Source organism: Sinocyclocheilus grahami, unplaced genomic scaffold (assembly GCF_001515645.1).
Source record: "Sinocyclocheilus grahami isolate Dianchi unplaced genomic scaffold, SAMN03320097.WGS_v1.1 scaffold192.1, whole genome shotgun sequence".
Classification (NCBI taxonomy): Eukaryota; Metazoa; Chordata; class Actinopteri; order Cypriniformes; family Cyprinidae; genus Sinocyclocheilus; species Sinocyclocheilus grahami.
Window position 1 is genome coordinate 230120 of NW_015505371.1, and position 7703 is coordinate 237822.

The window sequence follows — 7703 nt, forward strand, 5'->3', positions numbered from 1 at the left end:
ATAGTTCTTAAAATGATTGTTGATTAATATGGGATCTGTTGTTATCCCTGAGGGCGTTCGTATCTGGAGAATAAGGTGGGAAGTTGATTCCTGCCTTAGCTGTAGGGCTAAAAGCCTACCTGCTTTGTCACCCTCTTCATAATACCTAGACTTAGTTTTAAGTAATCAAGAAGCATTTCTTATTGACATCAATGTTGAAAACAGCTGTGCTGATTAATATTTCTGTGTGAAACCATGACACATTTTTTCAGTATTCTTTGAGGAACAGAAAGTCTATTTGAATGTTCTTTTCTGACTATGTAAAAGCCTGTCACTTTTGATCAATTTAATGCGTCCTTGCTAAATAGAAGTCATCATTTCTGTAAAAAAAAAAAAAATCGTACTGATACAGAAAGTCTATTTGAATGTTCTTTTCTGACTATGTAAAAGCCTGTCACTTTTGATCAATTTAATGCGTCCTTGCTAAAAAAAAAGTCATCATTTTTGTAAAAAAAAAAAAATCGTACTGATTTTACTGACTTTGAACATCAAAAAGTGACTTCTTTTGATAATAAAAAGGCCACACATGCCAAAATCTCAGAACTCGGTTGAACAACATTAATATTACACTCTTAAAAATAAAGGTGCTTCACGATGCCATAGAATAATCTTTTTGTCTAAATGGTTCCATAAAGAACCTTTAACATCTGAAGAACCTTTCTGTTTCACAAAAGGTTCTTTATGGCGAAATAAGGTTCTTCAGATTACTAAAAGTTAAGAAAGAGATGGTTCTTTAAAGAACCTTTGACTGAATGGTTCTTTGTGGAACCAAAAATGGTTCTTCTATGGCATCGCTTGAAGAACCTTTTGAAGCACCTTTATTTTTAAGAGTGTATGTGTTTATTTTGTGAATGGCAATAATTATATCAGACTGAAAAAATCTTGTGCTTGTATTCTAAATGTCCATCTCTCATTGTTGTTTCAGCTGTGGAATCTAGCTGCCAAATGTGTTAAACCAGATTTTACATGAATACAGTGTTTCTGAAAGAAACATATAAAATATATATTATATATATATATAAGATATTCCCTACGATGTTTAAATTCTCTGAATTGTTGCAGAAATGAGAGCATACTCACAGCAGGCGTTTGACTTGGTTCCAAGGTTATTACTGGGGATGCCAAAATAGTTATCAAAGAGATGTGGCCAACCATTATTGTCTCCTAGAAGAAAGACAACAAGAAGTAAAGGATTACTGAATCAAACACACGTTGCTTGTCATTACTAACAAAGCTAATAGCTGCGGCACAGATGTTCACAGGTGTGACAGAGAACACACTTAGCACAGCAAAGACCACAATGGAAAATTCAAATGGCTAAGAACCATTTTGCAGGGTCTTTGGTTTAACAAATGTGCCTCCACTCATTCTCTCATGGGAAGTTGCATAATACATAATAATGCATTTGGGTTTGTTCTTTTTTAAGAATCATGTTAACCTACTCAGCAACCCCTGTCAATCATCTTGACACTGTTTGCCAACTACAAAAGTTGTGGAGGAAATGAAGCAGGTGGCATGCAAATAGGTGTGACTTTTGTGGCGTTTCCTGTCTCCTGACACCTCACACTTAACATCTCAAACAAATTAAAATCAACCTTCCGGCTTACTCAATATACCTTCATCAATCACTGTCAGGGTAATCTCATTCGTATTTGTAGGTATTCAAATGCAAAGTGTTCATGTACAATATCACTCAAAAATTTGGGGTCAGTAAGATTTTTTAAAGGAGTTTTTCAAAAAATGAGAATTAATTTGCATAGATGGATTAAACTGATTTTTAAATTTTTTTTTAATCTATTTAAAATAAATACTGTTCTTCTGACGTTTTATTTACGGCAGGGATTGTAGGTACATTCAGGGGAGTGAATGTACAGTGCTCTCTCCCACCTTCAATACCACGACCGAGGTGCCCTTGAGCAAGGCACCGAACCCCCAACTGCTCCCCGGGCACCGCAGCATAAATGGCTGCCCACTGCTCCGGGTGTGTGTTCACGGTGTGTGTGTTCACTGCTGTGTGTGTGCACTTTGGATGGGTTAAATGCAGAGCACTAATTCTAAGTATGGGTCACCATACTTGGCCACATATCACGTCACTCTTGAGTAGCATATTAGAATGATTTCTAAAGGGTCATGTGACACTGAAGACTGGAGTAATGGCTGCTGAAAATTCAGCTTTGCCATCACAGGAATAAATTATATTTTCAAATAGAAAACTGTTATTTTAAATTGTAATAATATTTCACAATATTGCTGTTTTAACTGTATCCATCCTTGTGAGCATATAAGATCAGATGTCTTTCAAAAACATTATTATTAGTAGTAGTATTATTAGTATTTATTTATTTATTTTTTACATACATTTTAGTATGTTACGGTAAACACTTACAGAACAGGACTAAGAACAAGAATTGATATGTGACTATCTACAAATAATAATGAGATTATAATGATAATAATGTAACACTAATGACATTTTGAAGCCCAGTACACATGCGGTTTACCACTGCAGACACAAGTCTGAAACTATTTCTGAAATATAGAATGCAATGATGTTAAAGGTAAACTTAAGCTGGAATCTTAATGCCAACCATGTCCAATGGTTCAACGAAAAGCACATTCTCAGCCTGACCATCTTATTAATAATCCAGGTACCTCACTGAGCATCGACCTCACAGCCTAAATGGTCAACACAGGGGGAACCTGACCTGCTAACAAGACCTGCCAAAGGCCCGGGGAGCTGCAATGTCCTTCTGCATTTAATTAAACACATGCAGTGCTGTGCATTAAAAGTCTGGCAAAAAGATTTCACCATTCAGTCATGTGCCATAGTGCAAACCAAGAAAAATGCATCAGATTTTCTTCACAGTGTTTTTGTTGTACAGTATGGTTGTTTCTTTAATGATGACCACTTTAATTAAAGCTTAAACATTCTGTGTAATGTGAAGGTCACATTTGGAATTTATTTACGCTACTTTTACCCTTGTCCCAGACTCAGACTTTCAATTATTAAAAAAATAATAATAAATATATAAAAATAATTTCAAACTACATAATCTAAACAAATAAACATAATCATGTAAATATTAATTGAAGTAAAACATTAACATGTTTAATATTTAATGTTTTAAAAAATAGCCATCCCACACTTCCACTGCATTTAATATTTTCCACCACAATTTTACCCCAATAATATTTTTATTGAACACATTTTCAATCAAACTGTATCTTTGTTTTCAAATTATGCAAAAAAAAAAAATGGTTTTGTGTGATGGAAATGACTTGTTCGTGATGCTTCAGAAACAAAATGACAGAATTCTCCTAAGATGCATTTATACCCACAGTTGTTACTTATTAGCAGATAAAAAAGAACCTTTAACATCTGAAGAACCTTTCTGTTTCACAAAAGGTTCTTTATGGCGAAATAAGGTTCTTCAGATTACTAAAAGTTAAGAAAGAGATGGTTCTTTAAAGAACCTTTGACTGAATGGTTCTTTGTGGAACCAAAAATGGTTCTTCTATGGCATCGCTTGAAGAACCTTTTGAAGCACCTTTATTTTTAAGAGTGTATGTGTTTATTTTGTGAATGGCAATAATTATATCAGACTGAAAAAATCTTGTGCTTGTATTCTAAATGTCCATCTCTCATTGTTGTTTCAGCTGTGGAATCTAGCTGCCAAATGTGTTAAACCAGATTTTACATGAATACAGTGTTTCTGAAAGAAACATATAAAATATATTATATATATATATATATAAGATATTCCCTACGATGTTTAAATTCTCTGAATTGTTGCAGAAATGAGAGCATACTCACAGCAGGCGTTTGACTTGGTTCCAAGGTTATTACTGGGGATGCCAAAATAGTTATCAAAGAGATGTGGCCAACCATTATTGTCTCCTAGAAGAAAGACAACAAGAAGTAAAGGATTACTGAGTCAAACACATGTTGCTTGTCATTACTAACAAAGCTAATAGCTGCGGCACAGATGTTCACAGGTGTGACAGAGAACACACTTAGCACAGCAAAGACCACAATGGAAAATTCAAATGGCTAAGAACCATTTTGCAGGGTCTTTGGTTTAACAAATGTGCCTCCACTCATTCTCTCATGGGAAGTTGCATAATACATAATAATGCATTTGGGTTTGTTCTTTTTTAAGAATCATGTTAACCTACTCAGCAACCCCTGTCAATCATCTTGACACTGTTTGCCAACTACAAAAGTTGTGGAGGAAATGAAGCAGGTGGCATGCAAATAGGTGTGACTTTTGTGGCGTTTCCTGTCTCCTGACACCTCACACTTAACATCTCAAACAAATTAAAATCAACCTTCCGGCTTACTCAATACACCTTCATCAATCACTGTCAGGGTAATCTCATTCGTATTTGTAGGTATTCAAATGCAAAGTGTTCATGTACAATATCACTCAAAAATTTGGGGTCAGTAAGATTTTTTAAAGGAGTTTTTCAAAAAATGAGAATTAATTTGCATAGATGGATTAAACTGATTTTTAAATTTTTTTTTAATCTATTTAAAATAAATACTGTTCTTCTGACGTTTTATTTACGGCAGGGATTGTAGGTACATTCAGGGGAGTGAATGTACAGTGCTCTCTCCCACCTTCAATACCACGACCGAGGTGCCCTTGAGCAAGGCACCGAACCCCCAACTGCTCCCCGGGCACCGCAGCATAAATGGCTGCCCACTGCTCCGGGTGTGTGTTCACGGTGTGTGTGTTCACTGCTGTGTGTGTGCACTTTGGATGGGTTAAATGCAGAGCACTAATTCTAAGTATGGGTCACCATACTTGGCCACATATCACGTCACTCTTGAGTAGCATATTAGAATGATTTCTAAAGGGTCATGTGACACTGAAGACTGGAGTAATGGCTGCTGAAAATTCAGCTTTGCCATCACAGGAATAAATTATATTTTCAAATAGAAAACTGTTATTTTAAATTGTAATAATATTTCACAATATTGCTGTTTTAACTGTATCCATCCTTGTGAGCATATAAGATCAGATGTCTTTCAAAAACATTATTATTAGTAGTAGTATTATTAGTATTTATTTATTTATTTTTTACATACATACATTTTAGTATGTTACGGTAAACACTTACAGAACAGGACTAAGAACAAGAATTGATATGTGACTATCTACAAATAATAATGAGATTATAATGATAATAATGTAACACTAATGACATTTTGAAGCCCAGTACACATGCGGTTTACCACTGCAGACACAAGTCTGAAACTATTTCTGAAATATAGAATGCAATGATGTTAAAGGTAAACTTAAGCTGGAATCTTAATGCCAACCATGTCCAATGGTTCAACGAAAAGCACATTCTCAGCCTGACCATCTTATTAATAATCCAGGTACCTCACTGAGCATCGACCTCACAGCCTAAATGGTCAACACAGGGGGAACCTGACCTGCTAACAAGACCTGCCAAAGGCCCGGGGAGCTGCAATGTCCTTCTGCATTTAATTAAACACATGCAGTGCTGTGCATTAAAAGTCTGGCAAAAAGATTTCACCATTCAGTCATGTGCCATAGTGCAAACCAAGAAAAATGCATCAGATTTTCTTCACAGTGTTTTTGTTGTACAGTATGGTTGTTTCTTTAATGATGACCACTTTAATTAAAGCTTAAACATTCTGTGTAATGTGAAGGTCACATTTGGAATTTATTTACGCTACTTTTACCCTTGTCCCAGACTCAGACTTTCAATTATTAAAAAAATAATAATAAATATATAAAAATAATTTCAAACTACATAATCTAAACAAATAAACATAATCATGTAAATATTAATTGAAGTAAAACATTAACATGTTTAATATTTAATGTTTTAAAAAATAGCCATCCCACACTTCCACTGCATTTAATATTTTCCACCACAATTTTACCCCAATAATATTTTTATTGAACACATTTTCAATCAAACTGTATCTTTGTTTTCAAATTATGCAAAAAAAAAAATGGTTTTGTGTGATGGAAATGACTTGTTCGTGATGCTTCAGAAACAAAATGACAGAATTCTCCTAAGATGCATTTATACCCACAGTTGTTACTTATTAGCAGATAAATTGAACAAGTGACCAGTGTGATTTAACAAGACTTTAATTATTAAAAGTCCACAGGACCAAAGGTGCCCATGTACTGCATTTTTTAATACAAATAAAAGTGGACTCTTCCAGGTCTACAAAGAACAATATTAGGGCTGCAACTAACAATTATTTTGATAATCGATTCGTTGGCCAATTATTTTTTCGATTAATTGGATTAAAAACCAACAATTTTATTTTTTTATTTTATTGACAAAAACACACTATTCCACATTCTGCCCAATGTCCTTAAAACAAACGTTCCAACTGAATGCTATGAAAACATGGTGCTTAACAATTTATTAGCCCCCCTGCCATAATAAAGAGAAAACACATTTTAGGAATTTTAGGAATCTGTCAAAAAATGGTTTAAATAATTTTTTTACTTTTATTTATTCACATAACAAAAATGGCCTCCTATGCCCTTCGTAGCTTGCATTCTTGCTGGCATTGTTTGATGCCAGCAAGAATGACTGTAATGACTGATGACTGTAATCTGAAAACAAAAACACTATAAAGCTCTCTGCCTTTCTTTCATAGATAACAGCAATAATTATATTATAGCATTGGAAACAGTCTACTACTGTTACTAAAGAGCTTATGCATATTGGAGGACTAACCCATGCAGAAAGCTAAACAATTATTTTGGTAATCACCACACTCTAAAAATGCTGGGTTAAATACAACCCAGTGCTGGGTAAAATAGGGACAAACCCAGCAATTGGGCTGTTTTGACCCAGCAGTTGGGTTACTACCCAGAAGGTTGGGTTAAACATTTAACCCAACCGCTGGGTCAAAACAGCCCAATTGCTGGGTTTGTCCCTATTTTACCCAGCACTGGGTTGTATTTAACCCAGCATTTTTTAGAGTGCAGTACTGTTAGTTTAGAGCAGCAGTGGCACAAACCATAATTTGTTAAAAACCTTAAATACATTTGTTTTAATCCATTTGTTAAGCATTGTATATAGTGAATATAGTTTAAATCTCTGCATTAAAAATTAAAATAATAATAAAGATGATAAAGACGGATAAAATCACAAACTCAATGGTAACCAATAGGTAGCCTAAGAGTAATGTTCTGCAGGAACACGTTCACTTTGACCACAGTCACGTCATAGCCCGATTCGGACGGTAATTGTTTCTCATATGGACGTCTGTAAAAATAAATGTACTTATCACCTCAGTGATAAAACTCATGGATTCCGAATAGCGCTTAATGTCATTTCTTTATCCTGTTAAAGGCGGTGTTGAAGCGTCTGAGATTTATATTCAGACAATTACACGCTGTTATCCCCTTACAGCTCCTACTCTCATAAAATATGCGCAATGCATGTTGACCTTTAAACCTCTATTTAACTTTCAACAACAGATATTTCAGCACAATTAATGTTTTTGCGCTGATTATTAATTGTCTCTGTTTTCCGTCTGTCTGACGCGCTGGCGCTCATTCAGTAAAGATTACAATTTAACACAGACTGTCCGGACGGACCTTTATGCAAAAATGGAAATGCTCGCGTGAATTTGTGACATTTATACATAAGGATAT